Genomic DNA, 19,004 nt, shown 5'->3' with positions numbered 1-19,004 from the left:
ATTTGGTATTAGAAGCATTGAGACATCACATCTCATGCTATAGGAAGGGTCTCAGGATTGGAATGGGGAGGACTTGGATGTCACATCTCATGTTATAGGAAGGCTCTCAGGTTTGGAAGGGGAAGGAGTTGGATATCACATTTCATGTTAGAGGAACGAACTCAGGTTTGGTATTAGAGGCCTTGAGATATCACATCTCATGCTATAGGAAGGGTCTCAGGATTGGAATGGGAAGGAGTTGGATATCACATCTCAAGCTATAGGAACGGTCTCAGGTTTGGTATAAGCATTGTGATATCACATCTCATGCTATAGGAAGGGTCTCAGGATTGGAATGGGAAGGAGTTGGATATCACATCTCATGTTATAGGAAAGCTCTCAGGTTTGGTATTAGAAGCATTGCGACATCACATCTCATGTTATGGGAAGGGTCTCAGGATTGGAATGGGAAGAAGTTGGATATCACATCTCATGCTTTATAAAGGGTCTCAGGTTTGGTATAAGCATTGAGATATCACATCTCATGCTATAGGAAGGGTCTCAGGATTGGAATGGGAAGGAGTTGTATATGACATCTCATGCCATAGGAAGGGTCTCAGGTTTGGTATAAGCATTGAGATATCACATCACATGCTATAGGAAGGGTCTCAGGATTGGAATGGAAAGGACTTGGATATCACATCTCATGCTATAGGCAGGGTCTCAGGTTTGGAAAGGGAAGGAGATGGATATCACATTTCATGTTAGAGGTAGGATCTCAGGTTTGGTATTAGAGGCATTGAAATATCACATCTCATGCTATCAGATGGGTCTCAGGATTGGAATGGGAAGGAGTTGGATATCACATCTCATGCTAAAGGGAGGGTCTCAGGTTTGGAAGGGGAAGGATTTGGAAATCACATCTCATGTTATAGGAAGGATCTCAGGTTTGGTATTAGAAGCATTGAGATATCACATCTCATGCTATCGGAAGTATCTCAGGTTTGGTATTAGAGGCATTGAGATATCACATCTCATGCTATCATAAGGGTCTCAGGATTGGAATGGGAAGGAGTTGGATATCACATCTCATGTTATAGGAAGGATCTCAGGTTTGGTATTAGAAGCATTGAGACATCACATCTCATGCTATAGGAAGGGTCTCAGGATTGGAATGGGAAGGAGTTGGATATCACATCTCATGCTATAGGCAGGGTCTCAGGTTTGGAAAGGGAAGGAGATGGATATCACATTTCATGTTAGAGGTAGGATCTCAGGTTTGGTATTAGAGGCATTGAAATATCACATCTCATGCTATCAGATGGGTCTCAGGATTGGAATGGGAAGGAGTTGGATATCACATCTCATGCTAAAGGGAGGGTCTCAGGTTTGGAAGGGGAAGGATTTGGAAATCACATCTCATGTTATAGGAAGGATCTCAGGTTTGGTATTAGAAGCATTGAGATATCACATCTCATGCTATCGGAAGTATCTCAGGTTTGGTATTAGAGGCATTGAGATATCACATCTCATGCTATCATAAGGGTCTCAGGATTGGAATGGGAAGGAGTTGGATATCACATCTCATGTTATAGGAAGGATCTCAGGTTTGGTATTAGAAGCATTGAGACATCACATCTCATGCTATAGGAAGGGTCTCAGGATTGGAATGGTAAGGAGTTGGATATCACATCTCATGCTATAGGAAGGGTCTCAGATTTGGTATAAGCATTGAGATATCACATCACATGCTATAGAAAGGGTCTCAGGATTGGAATGGGAAGGACTTGGATATCACATCTCATGCTATAGGCAGGGTCTCAGCTTTGGAAAGGGAAGGAGATGGATATCACATTTCATGTTAGAGGTAGGATCTCAGGTTTGGTATTAGAGGCATTGAAATATCACATCTCATGCTATCAGAAGGGTCTCAGGATTGGAATGGGAAGGAGTTGGATATCACATCTCATGCTAAAGGGAGGGTCTCAGGTTTGGAAGTGGAAGGATTTGGAAATCACATCTCATGTTATAGGAAGGATCTCAGTTTTGGTATTAGAAGAATTGAGACATCACATCTCATGCTATAGGAAGGGTCTCAGGATTGGAATGGGAAGAAGTTGGATATCACATCTCATGCTATAGGAAGGGTCTCAGATTTGGTATAAGCATTGAGATATCACATCTAATGCTATAGGAAGGGTCTCAGGATTGGAATGGGAAGGAGTTGCATATGACATCTCAGACCATAGGAAGGGTCTCAGGTTTGGTATAAGCATTGAGATATCACATCATATGCTATAGGAAGGGTGTCAGGATTGGAATGGGAAGGACTTGGATATCACATCTCATGCTATAGGCAGGGTCTCAGGTTTGGAAAGGGAAGGAGATGGATATCACATTTCATGTTAGAGGTAGGATCTCAGGTTTGGTATTAGAGGCATTGAAATATCACATCTCATGCTATCAGATGGGTCTCAGGATTGGAATGGGAAGGAGTTGGATATCACATCTCATGCTAAAGGGAGGGTCTCAGGTTTGGAAGGGGAAGGATTTGGAAATCACATCTCATGTTATAGGAAGGATCTCAGTTTGGTATTAGAAGCATTGAGATATCACATCTCATGCTATCGGAAGTATCTCAGGTTTGGTATTAGAGGCATTGAGATATCACATCTCATGCTATCATAAGGGTCTCAGGATTGGAATGGGAAGGAGTTGGATATCACATCTCATGTTATAGGAAGGATCTCAGGTTTGGTATTAGAAGCATTGAGACATCACATCTCATGCTATAGGAAGGGTCTCAGGATTGGAATGGGAAGGAGTTGGATATCACATCTCATGCTATAGGAAGGGTCTTAGATTTGGTATAAGCATTGAGATATCACATCACATGCTATAGGAAGGATCTCAGGTTTGGTATTAGAAGCATTGAGACATCACATCTCATGCTATAGGAAGGGTCTCAGGATTGGAATGGGAAGGACTTGGATATCACATCTCATGCTATAGGCGGGGTCTCAGGTTTGGAAAGGGAAGGAGATGGATATCACATTTCATGTTAGAGGTAGGATCTCAGGTTTGGTATTAGAGGCATTGAAATATCACATCTCATGCTATCAGAAGGGTCTCAGGATTGGAATGGGAAGGAGTTGGATATCACATTTCATGCTAAAGGGAGGGTCTCAGGTTTGGAAGTGGAAGGATTTGGAAATCACATCTCATGTTATAGGAAGGATCTCAGTTTTGGTATTAGAAGAATTGAGACATCACATCTCATGCTATAGGAAGGGTCTCAGGATTGGAATGGGAAGAAGTTGGATATCACATCTCATGCTATAGGAAGGGTCTCAGATTTGGTATAAGCATTGAGATATCACATCTAATGCTATAGGAAGGGTCTCAGGATTGGAATGGGAAGGAGTTGCATATGACATCTCAGGCCATAGGAAGGGTCTCAGGTTTGGTATAAGCATTGAGATATCACATCTCTGCTATCGGAAGGGTCTCAGGATTGGAATGGGAAGGAGTTGGATATCCCAAATCATGTTGTAGGAAGGGTCTCAGGTTTGGTATTAGAAGCATTGAGATATCACATCTCATGCTATAGGAAGGGTCTCAGGATTGGAATGGGGAGGACTTGGATGTCACATCTCATGTTATAGGGAGGGTCTCAAGTTTGATATTAGAAGCATTGAGATAACAAATCTCATGATATCGGAAGGGTCTCAGGATTGGAATGGGAAGGAATTGGATATCACATCTCATGATAAATGAAGGGTCTAAGGTTTGGAAGGGGAAGGATTTGGATATCACATCTCATGTTATAGGACGGGTCTCAGGTTTGGTATTAGAAACATTGAGATATCAAGTCTCATGGTATAGGAAGGGTCTCAGAATTGGAATGGGAAGGAGTTGGATATCACATCTCAAGCTATAGGTAGGGTCTCAGGATTGGAATGGGAAGGAGTTTGATATCACATCTCATGCCATAGTATGGGTCTCAGGTTTGGTAGAAGCATTGGGATATCACATCTCATGCTATCGGAAGGGTATCAGTATTGGATTTGGAAGGAGTTGGATATCCCATCTCATGCTATAGGAAGGGTCTCAGGTTGGAATGGGAAGGAATTGGATATCACATTTCATGTTATAGGAAGGCTCTCAGGTTTGGAAGGGGAAGGAGTTGGATATCACATTTCATGTTAGAGGAAGGATCTCAGGGTTGGTATTAGAGGCCTTGAGATATCACATCTCATGCTATAGGAAGGGTCTCAGGATTGGAATGGGAAGGAGTTGGATATCACATCTCAAGCTATAGGAAGGGTCTCAGCTTTGGTATAAGCATTGAGATATCACATCTCATGCTATAGGAAGGGTCTCAGGATTGGAATGGGAAGGAGTTGGATATCACATCTCATGTTATAGGAAAGATCTCAGGTTTGGTATTAGAAGCATTGAGACATCACATCTCATGTTATAGGAAGGGTCTCAGGATTGGAATGGGAAGAAGTTGGATATCACATCTCATGCTATAGGAAGAGTCTCAGGTTTGGAAGGGGAAGGAGTTGGATATTCAATCTCATGTTATAGGACTGGTCTCGGGTTTGGTATTAGAAGCATTGAGATATCACATCGCATGCTGTAGGAAGGTTCTCAGGTTTGGAATGGGGAGGAATAGGATATCACATCTCATGTCATAGGAAGGATCTCAGGTTTGGTGTTAGAAGCATTGAGATATCACATCTCATGCTATAGGAATGGTCTCAGGATTGGAATGGGAAGGAGTTGGATATTACACTCTTGCTATAGGAAGGGTCTCATGTTTGGAATGGGAAGGAGTTGGATATCACATATGCTATAGGAAGGGTCTCAGGTTTGGACCGGGAAGGAGTTGGATATCACATTTCATGTTAGAGGAACGAACGCAGGTTTGGTATTAGAGGCCTTGAGATATCACATCTCATGCTATAGGAATGGTCTCAGGATTGGAATGGGAAGGAGTTGGATATCACATCTCAAGCTATAGGAACGGTCTCAGGTTTGGTATAAGCATTGTGATATCACATCTCATGCTATAGGAAGGGTCTCAGGATTGGAATGGGAAGGAGTTGGATATAACATCTCATGTTATAGGAAAGGTCTCAGGTTTGGTATTAGAAGCATTGCGACATCACATCTCATGTTATGGGAAGGGTCTCAGGATTGGAATGGGAAGAAGTTGGATATCACATCTCATGCTATATAAAGGGTCTCAGGTTTGGTATAAGCATTGAGATATCACATCTCATGCTATAGGAAGGGTCTCAGGATTGGAATGGGAAGGAGTTGTATATGACATCTCATGCCATAGGAAGGGTCTCAGGTTTGGTATAAGCATTGAGATATCACATCACATGCTATAGGAAGGGTCTCAGGATTGGAATGGAAAGGACTTGGATATCACATCTCATGCTATAGGCAGGGTCTCAGGTTTGGAAAGGGAAGGAGATGGATATCACATTTCATGTTAGAGGTAGGATCTCAGGTTTGGTATTAGAGGCATTGAAATATCACATCTCATGCTATCAGATGGGTCTCAGGATTGGAATGGGAAGGAGTTGGATATCACATCTCATGCTAAAGGGAGGGTCTCAGGTTTGGAAGGGGAAGGATTTGGAAATCACATCTCATGTTATAGGAAGGATCTCAGGTTTGGTATTAGAAGCATTGAGATATCACATCTCATGCTATCGGAAGTATCTCAGGTTTGGTATTAGAGGCATTGAGATATCACATCTCATGCTATCATAAGGGTCTCAGGATTGGAATGGGAAGGAGTTGGATATCACATCTCATGTTATAGGAAGGATCTCAGGTTTGGTATTAGAAGCATTGAGACATCACATCTCATGCTATAGGAAGGGTCTCAGGATTGGAATGGGAAGGAGTTGGATATCACATCTCATGCTATAGGCAGGGTCTCAGATTTGGTATAAGCATTGAGATATCACATCACATGCTATAGGAAGGGTCTCAGGATTGGAATGGGAAGGACTTGGATATCACATCTCATGCTATAGGCAGGGTCTCAGGTTTGGAAAGGGAAGGAGATGGATATCACATTTCATGTTAGAGGTAGGATCTCAGGTTTGGTATTAGAGGCATTGAAATATCACATCTCATGCTATCAGAAGGGTCTCAGGATTGGAATGGGAAGGAGTTGGATATCACATCTCATGCTAAAGGGAGGGTCTCAGGTTTGGAAGTGGAAGGATTTGGAAATCACATCTCATGTTATAGGAAGGATCTCAGTTTTGGTATTAGAAGAATTGAGACATCACATCTCATGCTATAGGAAGGGTCTCAGGATTGGAATGGGAAGAAGTTGGATATCACATCTCATGCTATAGGAAGGGTCTCAGATTTGGTATAAGCATTGAGATATCACATCTAATGCTATAGGAAGGGTCTCAGGATTGGAATGGGAAGGAGTTGCATATGACATCTCAGGCCATAGGAAGGGTCTCAGGTTTGGTATAAGCATTGAGATATCACATCTCTGCTATCGGAAGGGTCTCAGGATTGGAATGGGAAGGAGTTGGATATCCCAAATCATGTTATAGGAAGGGTCTCAGGTTTGGTATTAGAAGCATTGAGATATCACATCTCATGCTATAGGAAGGGTCTCAGGATTGGAATGGGGAGGACTTGAATGTAACATCTCATGCTATAGGGAGGGTCTCAAGTTTGATATTAGAAGCATTGAGATAACAAATCTCATGATATCGGAAGGGTCTCAGGATTGGAATGGGAAGGAATTGGATATCACATCTCATGATAAAGGAAGGGTCTAAGGTTTGGAAGGGGAAGGATTTGGATATCACATCTCATGTTATAGGAAGGGTCTCAGGATTGGAATGGGGAGGACTTGAATGTCACATCTCATGCTATAGGGAGGGTCTCAAGTTTGATATTAGAAGCATTGAGATAACAAATCTCATGATATCGGAAGGGTCTCAGGATTGGAATGGGAAGGAATTGGATATCACATCTCATGATAAAGGAAGGGTCTAAGGTTTGGAAGGGGAAGGATTTGGATATCACATCTCATGTTATAGGACGGGTCTCAGGTTTGGTATTAGAAACATTGAGATATCAAGTCTTATGGTATAGGAAGGGTCTCAGCATTGGAATGGGAAGGAGTTGGATATCACATCTCAAGCTATAGGTAGGGTCTCAGGATTGGAATGGGAAGGAGTTTGATATCACATCTCATGCCATAGTATGGGTCTCAGGTTTGGTAGAAGCATTGGGATATCACATCTCATGCTATCGGAAGGGTATCAGTATTGGATTTGGAAGGAGTTGGATATCCCATCTCATGCTATAGGAAGGGTCTCAGGTTGGAATGGGAAGGAATTGGATATCACATTTCATGTTATAGGAAGGCTCTCAGGTTTGGAAGGGGAAGGAGTTGGATATCACATTTCATGTTAGAGGAAGGATCTCAGGTTTGGTATTAGAGGCCTTGAGATATCACATCTCATGCTATAGGAAGGGTCTCAGGATTGGAATGGGAAGGAGTTGGATATCACATCTCAAGCTATAGGAAGGGTCTCAGGTTTGGTATAAGCATTGAGATATCACATCTCATGCTATAGGAAGGGTCTCAGGATTGGAATGGGAAGGAGTTGGATATCACATCTCATGTTATAGGAAAGATCTCAGGTTTGGTATTAGAAGCATTGAGACATCACATCTCATGTTATAGGAAGGGTCTCAGGATTGGAATGGGAAGAAGTTGGATATCACATCTCATTCTATAGGAAGAGTCTCAGGTTTGGAAGGGGAAGGAGTTGGATATCCAATCTCATGTTATAGGACTGGTCTCGGGTTTGGTATTAGAAGCATTGAGATATCACATCGCATGCTGTAGGAAGGTTCTCAGGTTTGGAATGGGGAGGAATTGGATATCACATCTCATGTCATAGGAAGGATCTCAGGTTTGGTATTAGAAGCATTGAGATATCACATCTCATGCTATAGGAATGGTCTCAGGATTGGAATGGGAAGGAGTTGGATATTACACTCTTGCTATAGGAAGGGTCTCATGTTTGGAATGGGAAGGAGTGGGATATCACATATGCTATAGGAAGGGTCTCAGGTTTGGACCGGGAAGGAGTTGGATATCACATCTCATGTTATAGGAAGGGTCTCAGGTTTGGTATAAGCATTGAGATATCACATCTCTGCTATCGGAAGTGTCTCAGGATTGGAATGGGAAGGAGTTGGATATCCCATCTCATGTTATAGGACGGGTCTCAGGTTTGTTATTAGAATCATTGAGATATCATATTGCATGCTGTAGGAAGGGTCTAAGGATTGGAATGGGAAGGACTTGGATATCACATCTCATGTTATAGGTAGGCTCTCAGGTTTGGAAAGGGAAGGAGTTGGATATCACATTTCATGTTAGAGGAAGGATCTCAGGTTTGGTATTAGAGGCATTGAGATATCACATCTCATGCTATAGGAAGAGTCTCAGGATTGGAATGGGAAGGAGTTGGATATCACATCTCATGCTATAGGAAGGGTCTCAGGTTTGGTATAAGCATTGAGATATCACATCTCATGCTATAGGAAGGGTCTCGGGTTTGGAATGGGAAGGAGTTGGATATCACATCTCATGTTATAGGAAGGATCTCAGGTTTGGTATTAGAAGCATTGAGACATCACATCTCATGCTATAGGAAGGGTCTCAGGATTGGAATGGGAAGGAGTTGGATATCACATCTCATGCTATAGGAAGGGTCTCAGGTTTGGTATAAGTATTGAGATATCACATCTCATGCTATAGGAAGGGTCTCAGGATTGGAATGGGAAGGAGTTGTGTATGACATCTCATGCCATAGGAAGGATCTCAGGTTTGGTATAAGCATTGAGATATCACATCTCTGCTATCGGAAGGGTCTCAGGATTGGAATGGGAAGGAGTTGGATATTTCCATCTCATGTTATAGGAAGGGTCTCAGGTTTGGTATTAGAAGCATTGAGATATCACATCTCATGCTATAGGAAGGGTCTCAGGATTGGAATGGGAAGGACTTGGATATCACATCTCATGCTATAGGGAGGGTCTCAAGTTTGATATTAGAAGCATTGAGATATCACATCTCATGATATCGGAAAAGTCTCAGGATTTGAATGGGAAGGAGTTGGATATCACATCTCATGATAAAGGAAGGGTCTAAGGTTTGGAAGGGGAAGGATTTGGATATCACATCTCATGTTATAGGACGGGTCTCAGGTTTGGTATTAGAAGCATTAAGATATCACATCTCATGCTATCAGAAGAGTCTCAGAATTGGAATGGGAAGGAGTTGGATATCACATCTCATGCCATAGTATGGGTCTCAGGTTTGGTAGAAGCATTGGGATATCACATCTCATGCTATCGGAAGGATTTCAGGATTGGATTTGGAAGGAGTTGGATATCCCATCTCATGCTATAGGAAGGGTCTCAGGTTGGAATGGGAAGGAGTTTGATATCACATCTCATGCCATAGTATGGGTCTCAGGTTTCGTAGAAGCATTGGGATATCACATCTCATGCTATCGGAAGGGTATCAGGATTGGATTTGGAAGGAGTTGAATATCCCATCTCATGCTATAGGAAGGGTCTCAGGTTGGAATGGGAAGGAGTTGGATATCACATCTCATGTTATAGGAAGGGTCTCAGGATTGGAATGGAAAGGACTTGGATATCATATCTCATGCTATAGGAAGGCTCTCAGGTTTGGAAGGGGAAGGAGTTGGATATCACATTTCATGTTAGAGGAAGGATCTCAGGTTTGGTATTAGAGGCATTGAGATATCACATCTCATGCTATAGGAAGGGTCTCAGGATTGGAATGGGAAGGAGTTGGATATCACATCTCAAGCTATAGGAAGGGTCTCAGGTTTGGTATAAGCATTGAGATATCACATCTCATGCTATAGGAATGGTCTCAGGATTGGAATGGGAAGGAGTTGGATATCACATCTCATGTTATAGGAAAGATCTCAGGTTTGGTATTAGAAGCATTGAGATATCACATCTCATGCTATAAGCAGGGTCTCAGGATTGGAATGGGAAGGAGTTGTATATGGCATCTCATGCCATAGGAAGGGTCTCAGGTTTGGAAAGGGAAGGAGTTGGATATCATATTTCATGTTAGAGGTAGGATCTCAGGTTTGGTATTAGAGGCATTGAGATATCACATCTCATGCTATCAGAAGGGTCTCAGGATTGGAATGGGAAGGAGTTTGATATCACATCTCATGCTAAAGGGAGGGTCTCAGGTTTGGAAGGGGAAGGATTTGGATATCACATCTCATGTTATAGGAAGGATCTCAGGTTTGGTATTAGAAGCATTGAGATATCACATCTCATGCTATCGGAAGTATCTCAGGTTTGGTATTAGAGGCATTGAGATATCACATCTCATGCTATCATAAGGGTCTCAGGATTGGAATGGGAAGGAGTTGGATATCACATTTCATGCTAAAGGGAGGGTCTCAGGTTTGGAAGGGGAAGGATTTGGATATCACATCACATGTTATAAGAAGGATCTCAGGTTTGGTATTAGAAGCATTGAGATATCACATCTCATGCTATCGGAAGGGTCTCAGGATTGGAATGGGAAGGAGTTGGATATCACATCTTATGCTATAGGAAGGGTCTCAGGTTTGGAACGGGAAGGAGTTGGATATCACATCTCATGTTATAGGAAGAGTCTCAGGTTTGGTATAAGCATTGAGATATCACATCTCTGCAATCGGAAGTGTCTCAGGATTGGGATGGGAAGGAGTTGGATATCACATCTCATGCTATAGGAAGGGTCTCAGGTTTGGAACGGGAAGGAGTTGGATATCCCATCTCATGTTATAGGACGGGTCTCAGGTTTGGTATTAGAAGCATTGAGATATCACATCGCATGCTGTAGGAAGGGTCTCAGGATTGGAATGGGAAGGAGTTGGATATTACATTCTTGCTATAGGAAGGGTCTCATGTTTGGAATGGGAAGGAGTTGGATATCACATAGGCTATAGGAAGGTTCTCAGGTTTGGAACGGGAAGGAGTTGGATATCACATCTCATGCTATAGGAAGGGTCTCAGGTTTGGAATAAGCATTGAGATATCACATCTCTGCTATCGGAAGTGTCTCAGGATTGGAATGGGAAGGAGTTGGATTTCACATCTCATGCTATAGGAAGGGTCTCAGGTTTGGAATAAGCATTGAGATATCACATCTCTGCTATCGGAAGTGTCTCAGGATTGGAATGGGAAGGAGTTGGATATCACATCTCATGCTATAGGAAGGGTCTCAGGTTTGGAATAAGCATTGAGATATCACATCTCTGCTATCGGAAGTGTCTCAGGATTGGAATGGGAAGGAGTTGGATTTCACAGCTCATGCTATAGGAAGGGTCTCAGGATTGGAATGGGAAGGAGTTGGATATCACATCTCATGCTATAGGAAGGGTCTCATGTTTGGAAAGGGAAGGAGTTGGATATCACATATGCTATAGGAAGGGTCTCAGGTTTGGAACGGGAAGGAGTTGGATATCACATCTCATGCTATAGGAAGGGTCTCAGGTTTGGAATAAGCATTGAGATATCACATCTCTGCTATCGGAAGTGTCTCAGGATTGGAATGGGAAGGAGTTGGATATCACATCTCATGTTATAGGACGGGTCTCAGGTTTGTTATTAGAATCATTGAGATATCATATTGTATGCTGTAGGAAGGGTCTAAGGATTGGAATGGGAAGGTCTTGGATATCACATCTCATGCTATAGGTAGGCTCTCAGGTTTGGAAAGGGAAGGAGTTGGATATCACATTTCATGTTAGAGGAAGGATCTCAGATTTGGTATTAGAGGCATTGAGATATCACATCTCATGCTATAGGAAGGGTCTCAGGATTGGAATGGGAAGGAGTTGGATATCACATCTCATGCTATAGGAAGGGTCTCAGGTTTGGTATAAACATTGAGATATCACATCTCATGCTATAGGAAGGGTCTCAGGATTGGAATGGGAAGGAGTTGGATATCACATCTGATGTTATAGGAAGGATCTCAGGTTTGGTATTAGAAGCATTGCGACATCACATCTCATGCTATAGGAAGGGTCTCAGGATTGTAATGGGAAGGAGTTGGATATCACATCTGATGTTATAGGAAGGATCTCAGGTTTGGTATTAGAAGCATTGAGATATCACATCTCATGCTATCAGAAATATCTCAGGTTTGGTATTAGAGGCATTGAGATATCACATCTCATGCTATCATAAGGGTCTCAGGATTGGAATGGGAAGGAGTTGGATATCACATCTCATGTTATAGGAAGGATCTCAGGTTTGGTATTAGAACAATTGAGACATCACATCTCATGCTATAGGAAGGGTCTCAGGATTGGAATGGGAAGAAGTTGGATATCACATCTCATGCTATAGGAAGGGTCTCAGATTTGGTATAAGCATTGAGATATCACATCTAATGCTATAGGAAGGGTCTCAGGATTGGAATGGGAAGGAGTTGCATATGACATCTCAGGCCATAGGAAGGGTCTCAGGTTTGGTATAAGCATTGAGATATCACATCTCTGCTATCGGAAGGGTCTCAGGATTGGAATGGGAAGGAGTTGGATATCCCAAATCATGTTATAGGAAGGGTCTCAGGTTTGGTATTAGAAGCATTGAGATATCACATCTCATGCTATAGGAAGGGTCTCAGGTTTGGTATAAGCATTGTGATATCACATCTCATGCTATAGGAAGGGTCTCAGGATTGGAATGGGAAGGAGTTGGATATCACATCTCATGTTATAGGAAAGATCTCAGGTTTGGTATTAGAAGCATTGCGACATCACATCTCATGTTATAGGAAGGGTCTCAGGATTGGAATGGGAAGAAGTTGGATATCACATCTCATGCTATAGGAAGGGTCTCAGGTTTGGTATAAGAATTGAAATATCACATCTCATGCTATAGGAAGGGTCTCAGGATTGGAATGGGAAGGAGTTGTATATGACATCTCATGCCATAGGAAGGGTCTCAGGTTTGGTATAAGCATTGAGATATCACATCACATGCTATAGGAAGGGTCTCAGGATTGGAATGGAAAGGACTTGGATATCACATCTCATGCTATAGGCAGGGTCTCAGGTTTGGAAAGGGAAGGAGATGGATATCACATTTCATGTTAGAGGTAGGATCTCAGGTTTGGTATTAGAGGCATTGAAATATCACATCTCATGCTATCAGATGGGTCTCAGGATTGGAATGGGAAGGAGTTGGATATCACATCTCATGCTAAAGGGAGGGTCTCAGGTTTGGAAGGGGAAGGATTTGGAAATCACATCCATGTTATAGGAAGGATCTCAGGTTTGGTATTAGAAGCATTGAGATATCACATCTCATGCTATCGGAAGTATCTCAGGTTTGGTATTAGAGGCATTGAGATATCACATCTCATGCTATCATAAGGGTCTCAGGATTGGAATGGGAAGGAGTAGGATATCACATCTCATGTTATAGGAAGGATCTCAGGTTTGGTATTAGAAGCATTGAGACATCACATCTCATGCTATAGGAAGGGTCTCAGGATTGGAAAGGGAAGGAGTTGGATATCACATCTCATGCTATAGGAAGGGTCTCAGATTTGGTATTAGAAGCATTGAGACATCACATCTCATGCTATAGGAAGGGTCTCAGGATTGGTATTAGAAGCATTGAGATATCACATCTCATGCTATCGGAAGTATCTCAGGTTTGGTATTAGAGGCATTGAGATATCACATCTCATGCTATCATAAGGGTCTCAGGATTGGAATGGGAAGGAGTTGGATATCACATCTCATGTTATAGGAAGGATCTCAGGTTTGGTATTAGAAGCATTGAGACATCACATCTCATGCTATAGGAAGGGTCTCAGGATTGGAATGGGAAGGAGTTGGATATCACATCTCATGCTATAGGAAGGGTCTCAGATTTGGTATAAGCATTGAGATATCACATCACATGCTATAGGAAGGGTCTCAGGATTGGAATGGGAAGGACTTGGATATCACATCTCATGCTATAGGCAGGGTCTCAGGTTTGGAAAGGGAAGGAGATGGATATCACATTTCATGTTAGAGGTAGGATCTCAGGTTTGGTATTAGAGGCATTGAAATATCACATCTCATGCTATCAGAAGGGTCTCAGGATTGGAATGGGAAGGAGTTGGATATCACATCTCATGCTAAAGGGAGGGTCTCAGGTTTGGAAGTGGAAGGATTTGGAAATCACATCTCATGTTATAGGAAGGATCTCAGGTTTGGTATTAGAAGCATTGAGATATCACATCTCATGCTATCAGAAGTATCTCAGGTTTGGTATTAGAGGCATTGAGATATCACATCTCATGCTATCATAAGGGTCTCAGGATTGGAACGGGAAGGAGTTGGATATCACATCTCATGTTATAGGAAGGATCTCAGGTTTGGTATTAGAAGAATTGAGACATCACATCTCATGCTATAGGAAGGGTCTCAGGATTGGAATGGGAAGAAGTTGGATATCACATCTCATGCTATAGGAAGGGTCTCAGATTTGGTATAAGCATTGAGATATCACATCTAATGCTATAGGAAGGGTCTCATGATTGGAATGGGAAGGAGTTGCATATGACATCTCAGGCCATAGGAAGGGTCTCAGGTTTGGTATAAGCATTGAGATATCACATCTCTGCTATCGGAAGGGTCTCAGGATTGGAATGGGAAGGAGTTGGATATCCCAAATCATGTTATAGGAAGGGTCTCAGGTTTGGTATTAGAAGCATTGAGATATCACATCTTATGCTATAGGAAGGGTCTCAGGTTTGGAATCGGGAGGACTTGGATGTCACATCTCATGTTATAGGGAGGGTCTCAAGTTTGATATTAGAACCATTGAGATAACAAATCTCATGATATCGGAAGGGTCTCAGGATTGGAATGGGAAGGAATTGGATATCACATCTCATGATAAAGGAAGGGTCTAAGGTTTGGAAGTGGAAGGATTTGGATATCACATCTCATGTTATAGGACGGGTCTCAGGTTTGGTATTAGAAGCATTGAGATATCAAGTCTCATGGTATAGGAAGGGTCTCAGAATTGGAATGGGAAGGAGTTGGATATCACATCTCAAGCTATAGGTAGGGTCTCAGGATTGGAATGGGAAGGAGTTTGATATCACATCTCATGCCATAGTATGGGTCTCAGGTTTGGTAGAAGCATTGGGATATCACATCTCATGCTATCGGAAGGGTATCCGTATTGGATTTGGAAGGAGTTGGATATCCCATCTCATGCTATAGGAAGGGTCTCAGGTTGGAATGGGAAGAAATTGGATATCACATTTCATGTTATAGGAAGGCTCTCAGGTTTGGAAGGGGAAGGAGTTGGATATCACATTTCATGTTAGAGGAAGGATCTCAGGTTTGGTATTAGAGGCCTTGAGATATCACATCTCATGCTATAGGAAGGGTCTCAGGATTGGAATGGGAAGGAGTTGTATATCACATCTCAAGCTATAGGAAGGGTCTCAGGTTTGGTATAAGCATTGAGATATCACATCTCATGCTATAGGAAGGGTCTCAGGATTGGAATGGGAAGGAGTTGGATATCACATCTCATGTTATAGGAAAGATCTCAGGTTTGGTATTAGAAGCATTGAGACATCACATCTCATGTTATAGGAAGGGTCTCAGGATTGGAATGGGAAGAAGTTGGATATCACATATCATGCTATAGGAAGAGTCTCAGGTTTGGAAGGGGAAGGAGTTGGATATCCAATCTCATGTTATAGGACTGGTCTCGGGTTTGGTATTAGAAGCATTGAGATATCACATCGCATGCTGTAGGAAGGTTCTCAGGTTTGGAATGGGGAGGAATTGAATATCACATCTCATGTCATAGGAAGGATCTCAGGTTTGGTATTAGAAGCATTGAGATATCACATCTCATGCTATAGGAATGGTCTCAGGATTGGAATGGGAAGGAGTTGGATATTACACTCTTGCTATAGGAAGGGTCTCATGTTTGGAATGGGAAGGAGTTGGATATCACATATGCTATAGGAAGGGTCTCAGGTTTGGACCGGGAAGGAGTTGGATATCACATCTCATGTTATAGGAAGGGTCTCAGGTTTGGTATAAGCATTGAGATATCACATCTCTGCTATCGGAAGTGTCTCAGGATTGGAATGGGAAGGAGTTGGATATCCCATCTCATGTTATAGGACGGGTCTCAGGTTTGTTATTAGAATCATTGAGATATCATATTGCATGCTGTAGGAAGGGTCTAAGGATTGGAATGGGAAGGACTTGGATATCACATCTCATGTTATAGGTAGGCTCTCAGGTTTGGAAAGGGAAGGAGTTGGATATCACATTTCATGTTAGAGGAAGGATCTCAGGTTTGGTATTGGAGGCATTGAGATATCACATCTCATGCTATAGGAAGAGTCTCAGGATTGATATGGGAAGGAGTTGGATATCACATCTCATGCTATAGGAAGGGTCTCAGGTTTGGTATAAGCATTGAGATATCACATCTCATGCTATAGGAAGGGTCTCGGGATTGGAATGGGAAGGAGTTGGATATCACATCTCATGTTATAGGAAGGATCTCAGGTTTGGTATTAGAAGCATTGAGACATCACATCTCATGCTGTAGGAAGGGTCTCAGGATTGGAATGGGAAGGAGTTGGATATCACATCTCATGCTATAGGAAGGGTCTCAGGTTTGGTATAAGCATTGAGATATCACATCTCATGCTATAGGAAGGGTCTCAGGATTGGAATGTGAAGGAGTTGTACATGACATCTCATGCCATAGGAAGGGTCTTAGGTTTGGTATAAGCATTGAGATATCACATCTCTGCTATCGGAAGGGTCTCAGGATTGGAATGGGAAGGAGTTGGATATCCCATCTCATGTTATAGGAAGAGTCTCAGGTTTGGTATTAGAAGCATTGAGACATCACATCGCATGCTGTAGGAAGGGTCTCAGGATTGGAATGGGAAGGACTTGGGTATCACATCTCATGCTATAGGGAGGGTCTCAAGTTTGATATTAGAAGCATTGAGATATCACATCTCATGCTATAGGAAGGGTCTCAGGATTGGAATGGGAAGGAGTTGGATATCACATCTCATGCTATAGGAAGGGTCTCAGGTTTGGTATAAGCAGTGAGATATCACATCTCATGCTATAGGAAGTGTCTCAGGATTGGAATGGGAAGGAGTTGGATATCACATCTCATGTTATAGGAAGGATCTCAGGTTTGGTATAAGCATTGAGATATCACATCTCTGCTATCGGAAGGGTCTCAGGATTGGAATGGGAAGGAGTTGGATATTTTCATCTTATGTTATAGGAAGGGTCTCAGGTTTGGTATTAGAAGCATTGAGATATCACATCTCATGCTATAGGAAGGGTCTCAGGATTGGAATGGGAAGGACTTGGATATCACATCTCATGCTATAGGGAGGGTCTCAAGTTTGATATTAGAAGCATTGAGATATCACATCTCATGATATCGGAAAAGTCTCAGGATTTGAATGGGAAGGAGTTGGATATCACATCTCATGATAAAGGAAAGGTCTAAGGTTTGGAAGGGGAAGGATTTGGATATCACATCTCATGTTATAGGACGGGTCTCAGGTTTGGTATTGGAAGCATTGAGATATCAAGTCTCATTGTATAAGAAGGGTCTCAGAATTGGAATGGGAAGGAGTTGGATATCACATCTCAAGCTATAGGAAGGGTCTCAGGATTGGAATGGGAAGGAGTTTGATATCACATCTCATGCATAGTATGGGTCTCAGGTTTGGTAGAACCATTGGGATATCACATCTCATGCTATCGGAAGGGTATCAGGATTGGATTTGGAAGGAGTTGGATATCACATCTCATGCCATAGTATGGGTCTCAGGTTTGGTAGAAGCATTGGGATATCACATCTCATGCTATCGGAAGAGTCTCAGAATTGGAATGGGAAGGAGTTGGATATCACATCTCATGCCATAGCATGGGTCTCAGGTTTGGTAGAAGCATTGGGATATCACATCTCATGCTATCGGAAGGATTTCAGGATTGGATTTGGAAGGAGTTGGATTTCCCCTTCTCATGCTATAGGAAGGGTCTCAGGTTGGAATGGGAAGGAGTTTGATATCACATCTCATGCCATAGTATGGGTCTCAGGTTTGGTAGAAGCATTGGGATATCACATCTCATGCTATCGGAAGGGTATCAGGATTGGATTTGGAAGGAGTTGGATATCCCATCTCATGCTATAGGAAGGGTCTCAGGTTGGAATGGGAAGGAGTTGGATATCACATCTCATGTTATAGGAAGGGTCTCAGGATTGGAATGGAAAGGACTTTGATATCATATCTCATGCTATAGGAAGGCTCTCAGGTTTGGTATTAGAGGCATTGAGATATCACATCTCATGCTATAGGAAGGGTCTCAGGATTGGAATGGGAAGGAGTTGGATATCACATCTCAAGCTATAGGAAGGGTCTCAGGTTTGGTATAAGCACTGAGATATCACATCTCATGCTACAGGAATGGTCTCAGGATTGGAATGGGAAGGAGTTGGATATCACATCTCATGTTATAGGAAAGATCTCAGGTTTGGTATTAGAAGCATTGAGATATCACATCTCATGCTATAAGCAGGGTCTCAGGATTGGAATGGGAAGGAGTTGTATATGGCATCTCATGCCATAGGAAGGGTCTCAGGTTTGGTATAAGCATTGAGATATCACATCTCATGCTATAGGAAGGGTCTCAGGATTGGAATGGGAAGGACTTGGATATCACATCTCATGCTATAGGCAGGATCTCAGGTTTGGAAAGGGAAGGAGTTGGATATCATATTTCATGTTAGAGGTAGGATCTCAGGTTTGGTATTAGATGCATTGAGATATCACATCTCATGCTATCAGAAGGGTCTCAGGATTGGAATGG

This window comes from Ambystoma mexicanum, chromosome 2p (assembly GCF_040938575.1).
Source record: "Ambystoma mexicanum isolate Mex_15411 chromosome 2p, UKY_AmexF1_1, whole genome shotgun sequence".
Taxonomy (NCBI): Eukaryota; Metazoa; Chordata; class Amphibia; order Caudata; family Ambystomatidae; genus Ambystoma; species Ambystoma mexicanum.
Note: the sequence above shows the minus strand (reverse complement) of the source record.